The sequence below is a fragment of the Bidens hawaiensis genome, unplaced genomic scaffold, assembly GCF_021521415.1.
Source record: "Bidens hawaiensis isolate Kalapana, Puna unplaced genomic scaffold, B.hawaiensis_p1.1 tig00010181_1, whole genome shotgun sequence".
Taxonomy (NCBI): domain Eukaryota; kingdom Viridiplantae; phylum Streptophyta; class Magnoliopsida; order Asterales; family Asteraceae; genus Bidens; species Bidens hawaiensis.
Window position 1 is genome coordinate 597802 of NW_027491773.1, and position 8336 is coordinate 606137.

Genomic DNA, 8336 nt, shown 5'->3' on the forward strand with positions numbered 1-8336 from the left:
GAGAGTCATTAAATTTTTCTCCAAATTTAACTCCAGTTACATCTCTTGTACACCATACTGCACCAACTCTTACACACTTAGAATTCTAAAAATGATAGCAACCTAACTAAGAGCTAATCCAAAAAATTAATACTTTTAAAATTACCCAATAATCAACTTAGAAGGACATCTAGGTTTTAAAACCTACTGAAATTGATGATTATGTAACCTCCCTAACTAAAGTTGAAATGGATGTTGGAAAGCTTAATGATCATACCCCTTCTAATTAAACAATTAAATCAATCAATCTTCTGAATTGAATAAAGCTATTATCAGTAAAATCGACACCATAAGTCAGAATAACATTTGAGATTTGGTTGAATCACCTAAGAGTGTTCATAACTAAACTAAATCCCAATAAAAAAACTTAAGACATTTAGAAGCACGATTGATTGTTAAAGGTTATATTCAAGGAGAAACCAATTATCAAAGAAACTTCTTATCTACATTACAAAAGATTTTTTTAAGTAGCATTATTGTTCTAGTAGCTTATAATAGTTAAGAGCTACATTAGATGAACATTAAAATAACGTTCCCTAACAATTGGCTTACATACTTATTTACTCATAAAACAACCTAAAAGTTATAAACTGAAGGTCAAAGAACTTTTAGTCTATAAGTCAATAAAATCCATATATGGTTAATGCAAACATCAAAATGTGATGAAATCTTTATACAATTATTTTCATCAAAAACCAAGTAGATTAATGTACATACCTTAAAATGAGTGGGAGAAACTAAAAACAAACTTGTCCTTATATAGATGACATTCTTTTGACAAGTATATGTTACATAGTCAAAGCATTGTTCACATACTTTGATATTATAGATCTCAGAGATATTCCTTACACATGTAACAAACAATACCGCTCTACTTTAGAGGATAAAAGGAACACATATATTATTTCCTTATGCTTCATTAAGTAGAAGCCTTATATAAGTTCAAGTCTATACTTTCTTAGATATTACTCAAAATTGCAACGCACTAGATATGTCTAGATTAATGTGAAGCATCTAAATGAGTACTAAGATATCTTTAAAGGAATCGAAAGACTATAATTTAAAAGGAGAAGTGAGAATTCAAACCATTAGATTACTCTAAACTTTGTCATATTTGAGATATAAGAAAATGTATTTTTTGGCATATATTCTTATGTTAGTAGATAAATCTATCTCATGGAGGAGTCAGAATGAACTGATAACAATCAAAGTTATAATGACATAATGTGTTGATTAATCACAACGCAATTAACAATAAATGTTGTTGAAAATTTATCAGTGGGCTCATAAGTTTACTAACTCCATATAAATTATATATTGAAGATTTACTTTGATAAAGTCAGCTATCATGTTTTCTCAAACGGTAGCAGTTCGAGAAGTGCTGCATTAAAGTTTCGATATGAAATTAATTATTCGTTTATGAACGAATTGAGGAATCTAAATTTTCGTATTGAATACATTCATGATATGCTAAAGGATCCGATAAGTAAAAGTCTCACCCATAAATATTATGAAATCGCTTATAATAACGACAAGTTATGGATGACTATGCGCAACTGCATATCATACTATGAATGATTAACTATTAATTTTCCTCATCGGTTTTGATTTTGTATGTCTCTTAATATGTTCTGCAGGCATAATGACATATAGACAAATTATTATACAAATAAAACGTTTGAAGGGCTTACTTGAAAATTTTGATCATAATTACTTAGGTTTTAAATAAGGACTGCAATATGATTAATGGAGGTCTTGAGCTGATATTCAATTCAATGACTGTATTTCTCTGCTCCAGTTTAAGTTTAAAGCTAAAATGAGTGTTAACTCCTGATCAGGCTTATCTAATACTCTTAATAAATGATTACTCGACCAAGTGGGAGAATATATGAATAATATATAATAATATATATTTAATATGGCCATTATAATCATTAATATTATAATAGATCAAAATATTAACTATACCTTATTATATATTAGTTTGATAATTGTTGATGGACTATATTACATATAATTAACTAATAAAGAGTTTCCCCTTGGGTGTATATATATAGAGAGAATAATAACATCATAACCTAATCACACACATATTATAACTTTGTGTGCCTTCTCTCTCCTAAACCGAGTTCCTTTCAAGAACCCTAACATCATCCTTAACTATACATCTTAAAGGGGAACTCGATTAAGATGACAAACATGTCGAATACATCATACCCTGCTATGGTTACTACTCTCTCTATTGTTACAGGTTTATAGGTTTAATATTTATCATGTAATCTATTACTTACATGAAGAACTGATCAATAATTTAAGCTATTACAATGTTAAAAAAAAACAAGTCCTTTCTCTCCACTAAACAAGCTATGAAGATAGATAAAAGGTTTTGAGAACAAACTAGATTATAACTCAAAATAATTCCTAACAGCCATTTTTATTCTAGTCTGAACATGAAATCAGTAAAAAAAATTAATTACAATAAGGTGACAAATAACAGTCATTTAACTTATAAGTTACATGATAACGAATCAAATTATTATCACTCTATTACTCATGAAATAAATTACAGAAAATTACAGAAGAAATTGAGACTTAATTGAAACGAAATTATCTATCCCTTAAACTGAATTTTTTTTTCCATAATGCAGTAGTTTACAATGATTAACCACGTCTGGATTAGACCACACACCATAGTCCGCCACCACCACACCACCGATCATACATTTACCCAAGTACTTTGATTTCGTATCAATAAGAACGGGTCCACATCTATTTAGTTGTTTACATTTTCATAGGAATTATAATACTCATCATTTACATATGAATTGTGATTTATCTATATATATATATATATATATATATATATATATATATATATATATATAACTAAAACTTATGCATTATCACCAACATTCGTGTTGACAATCATTATTTTCATACATGTTACAGGTACAACTAGTTGATATTATTCAACTTGGAAGACAATAGTTTGACCTTATGATATCATTCAACATACAAGAATATGATGTAATTTTTATAGTTATTGAATTTGTGTACGTGTTTAATGTTAATGAGATTAAATATTCAGTGTCACTTTATTTTGTGTCTTTTGAGCTACTGTCCAATCAATACGTTACACCTCGGCATGTTCCGTGGCCTTTGGTCGGGGTGTGACATATTGTATCATTTTTTAACTCAATTAAAAGAAATTAAATTCATTAACTGGTGGGCCTACCTTCACCCGCCTCCTTCACCTCCTTCACATTCCGATCAACACCACACCCGATTCTTATTTTCTTCCCACACACCATAGTCCGCTACCACCACACCACCCTCTCTCTCTCTCTCTCTCTATGGGTTCTGAACTCCTCCGGCAATTAAAGATTTTCGGAAACGATTTTCCTACGAAAAGACCTGCAACTCACGCCACCGACAGCCTTCATCTTCGCTATCTTTGTCTCTTTCTTTCACTCGGTTTCGGATGTAAAGAAGGGTAAGCAGCGGCGGTCTTCAGCGTGTAAGAATAATATATATTTATACACGGCCATTATATACATTTATATTATAATAGATCAAAATATTAACTATACCTTATTATATATTAGTTTGGTAATTGTTGATGGGTCATATTACCAATAATTTAACTAATAAAGGGTTTCCCCTTGGGTATTTATATATATATAGAGAGAATAATAACATCATAACCTAATATCACACACATGCAATTTTGTGTGCCTCATCTCTCCTAAACCGGGTTCCTCTAAAGAACCCTAACACCATCCTTAATTATACATCCTAAAGGGAAACTCGATCAAGCTGACAACTATGTCGTCTACATCCATACTCTGCTGCGATTACTATTCTTCATGCTGTAATAGGTTAATAAGTTTAATATTTATTATGTTTTCTATTTCTTACATGAAGAACTGATAAACATGTGGTATCAGAGCCAGTTTGATTAATTAGTTCTTCATGTTTTCCCTAAATATGGAATTGAATCAGAAGACATTGACTAAAACTTGATAAACCCTAATTTTTTCGGTTTCTTTTTACATGTTCTATTACGAAAACAATATACTAAACTGTTTAAAATCACTAAAATTCATATTTAGTAAACCCTCGTATTTTCGAAATCTGTTAAATTCATGTTTAAATATTTTGATTCCAGGTTTTTTTTATGTTTAATTGTTAAAACTTTCGATGATGTTCTTCATGTTCATCATTATTATCGAAAATTATACATATGCTGGTTCAAAATCTAAATTAAAATTTATTAATGATTATTTAGGAAAATATTTTTTCAAATCTTGGATAACTTAGAAGTTTTAATATTTTCTTAAAAGATTTGAATCACCTTAAAATAGGAAACAAATATAATTGTTAATTATTAAAAAGATTTGAACCAAATCTTATCATTATTTATTTAGTTAATAAAGATTATGGGTTAAGGGCTTAAACCAGTTTACGAGTTCACGGGTTATTTAAAAAATCATGTATTATTGGCTTAAAATAGATTATTGGTTCTAAGAATTTATGGGTTTCTAAAATTGTTTAGGGTCATAAACCATAAACCGGAAAACTCACTAATACTGGAATCAACATTTTCCCAAAAATAAACCGCTAAAAGCCGGAAACTGGTCATTCTCGGGAACCCAAAATTCCCGAGAACTAATTCTGAAAAATAAGGTTTTACTGGAAACTTAAAAATCCTTACCCTAAACATTTTTTTTGCTATTAATTAATTAAATGTTTTGTAAACCTTTAATATTATAAATTTTTACAAAACGTAAAAGGCTTAACTTGAATGAAATTTTGTTTAATGTATCACTTCTGCCCAAAGGTGATGTGATACATCAACTTGTCATTCAAGTCTAACTAAAAGCTTTTGTTAGTTTTTGCCTAAGATGATACAAATGTCTCACTTCTGCCCAAATGTGATGTGTTACATTTTTATCTAGCAAAACTAGCCCGTGCATAATTAAAATAATTGTCACACTTCTGCCCAAAGATGATGTGCTACAATTGTTTTGTACACATACTTATATAAATTTTAATTCTGCCCAAAGGTGATTTATTTTTTGTTTAGGTAGAACTTTTAGTTATAGTCTATTAGTTTGATGTTAATAATAGACATATCACATCTTAAATAAAATATAATGATCCTTCAGTAATCTAACGATCATAAATTTTAATATGTATTATTTTAATATCCCATAATATTACTCACAATAGCATTCTTCTATAAATAACGATCTCATCCAAATCATCCACTCTAATCTCAAAACACAACTGAATTTTGTCTCGTAAAGAGTATTAATAACATTTAGCTCTTCTCGGTTTTAATTATCCATTAAGACATGATATGACTATCATACTGCTCTTTCTGTTAACAAACATTCTATGGAAAACCTAGAGCATGAAAAATGAGATGAGTAAAATATAATGTCTCTTATGATAATCATAAACCCATGCTATCAACTAGAGTTATTTTGGATTTAGTTTTTCCTAAAACTAATCTAATATCTATAAAATAATTAAAATAACTCCTAAGATGCATGTGTTCCTTGAAAATTCTAACTATAAGGTTAAATGGCAATACTGAATACATCATAATGTACAATATCATGACCCATAAAATTAAGGGCTTACACATGAAAATAAGTACAATGTTCTTGTACATTACATACTAAAATTTTCAATGGTACAATTTGGTGTCTTAAGAATAAACTATAACACTCACAAGTACCAAAGGAAAATGAGTATGTTGATCATCAACTTATGTACAAGAAAAGAAATGTCTGGTACTGGAAATATAAGATGTTATTCAACTCATTACCACTAAAACCTAAAAAGGAGGATAATTCTAAGGTTCATAGACAAAAGACAAGTATTACTTCCAGCTTTAAGTTCTCTAAGGAGAAGTCTTATTGCAAAAATATGTCATAAGATTAGGCATAAGCAACAACTGGCTAAAATTGATAGTTGTATATTAATGATATTTAAGTCTGCTAATCCTAATATTCCAATTAATTAACATATTATAAGTTGAGTCTAGTTCTATAAGTTGCTTTACCGATATCAACAAATAACTAAAATGAGTGTTAGTGACAAAATATAAATGCTAAGGCTATTATAACCTTAATAGACTGTTTTCGAAAAACGCTTTATGATACCTTAGATATTCTAGAGAGTAATCATAATTTAGTATCAATACTTAAACTACATTATGGCAGTTATAAGGTTTGCATAGCCAACATAAAGTCACTCATACCTTAAACTGTCATATTATTTGTTATCAATATCTGGACTGAAACATTTATAAAGTAGAACCAGATGATACTATATACTTTCACAACTTTTGTTATCATGCAAATAAAACCAAATTTCATGATAAATCATGACATGGTTGATGAGGGTGACTTTTCATATAACCTCATTCCTAGTGATTTTAAATAATGTGTTAGATACCCTATACTTTTCTTGGCTTAAGAAATAATAATGGGTCCACCAGAGTTATATTTCACTTACATTAGTGGAACTTATTCAAATGGAATATTTAGAAATAATTCTTTTATCATTTAAAAGACTATTTATATGTATCTAATCTGTCTTCTATGGTCCGTCGTCTTAAAGAGATCCATTCATATATACTTAATACGATTTCTTCTAAATATGTCCTTAAGTTTATTATGACATCTGGACGTCAATGAAATCAAATCAAGTTTAACATATATATGACATATTCCCACATCACGTACATCATTGAAACTCGTATATTTTACCTAGAGATATTAAAAATGAGTGGGAGCCTTAAGTGTCTCCATCATAACTTACAAGATTTGTAAGAGGTGGGCGAGTGAAAACTTGATATTATCTCAATTACACCTATTGTACAAGACATTGCTCCATCATAACACTATTTCAAAAAAAATTATCTCTTCAGAATTTACTACTACTCTTACAAAAGTTTCATTGTTACGTAAACGTGGGCATATTCAGATTTCTTACTAAACTAATCCTCACCAAGAGAAACTACAACTTATATTTTAACTTTTTTCTCTATTAGAATCTATTGGTTTTTAAATATTGACCATAAGCATGTAAATTTCCTAAAGGTTTCTAAGGTCAGTGGGAGCAGTAAAAGTCTTTATAATGACTTGTTACAAGTACAAGAGGCGGGGTGGGGGGAAGAGAGTTATTAAATTTTACTCCAAATTTAACTCCAATTACACCTCTTGTACACCATACTGCACTAACTCTTACACACTTAGAATCCTGAAAATGATAGCAACCTAACCAAGCTAATCCTTAAAACCGAGACTTTTTAAAATTACCCAATAATCAATTTAGGAGGCCATCTAGGTTTTAAAACCCACTGGCATTGATGATTATGTAACCTCCCTAACTAAAGTTGAAATGGATGTTGGAAAGTTTAATGATCCTACCCCTTCTGATTAAACCATTAAAGCTATTATAAGCAAAATTGATTCCATAAGTCAGAATAACATTTGAGATTTGGTTGAATCACTTAAGAGTGTTTATAACTAAAGTGAATCCCAATAAAAAAATGTTAAGATATAAAGAAGCACGATTGATTGTTAAATGTATATTCAAGAGGGAATAAATCATCAAAGAATCTTCTAACCTATATTACAAAAGATTTGTTTAAGGATCAGTACTATTCTAGTAGATTCTAATAGTTAAAAGCTACATTATATGAACATTAAAACAACTTTCCCTAACAACCAGCTTACATATTTACGTGTTCATAAAACAACCTAAAAGTTATAAACTGAAAGTCTACAAACATTTAGTCTGTAAGTTAATAAAATCCATACATGGGTTAATGCAAACATCAAAATGTGATGAAATCTTTATACAATTATTTTCATAAAAAACCAACTGGATTGATGTACCTACCTCAAGATGAGCGGGAGAAACTAAAAACAAACTTGTCCTTATGAAGATGTCATTCTTCTAACAAGTACATGTTAAATAAGTAAAAGCATTGTTCATACATACTTTGATATGATAGATCTCAGATATATCACTTACATAATATATATCATAACAATCTGAGATAGACCCAAAGGGACGTTAGTTTTGTTCTATAAGTTTTATCTTAAATGGGTCCTTACACATGTAACAAACAATATTGCTCTATTTAGAGGATAATAGGATCATTGAGATTATTACCTTATGCTTCATTAAGTAGAACCTTATGTAGGTTCAAGTCTATACTCGTTCCGATATTACTCAAAATTGCAACACACTAATATGTTTATATTAATGTGAAG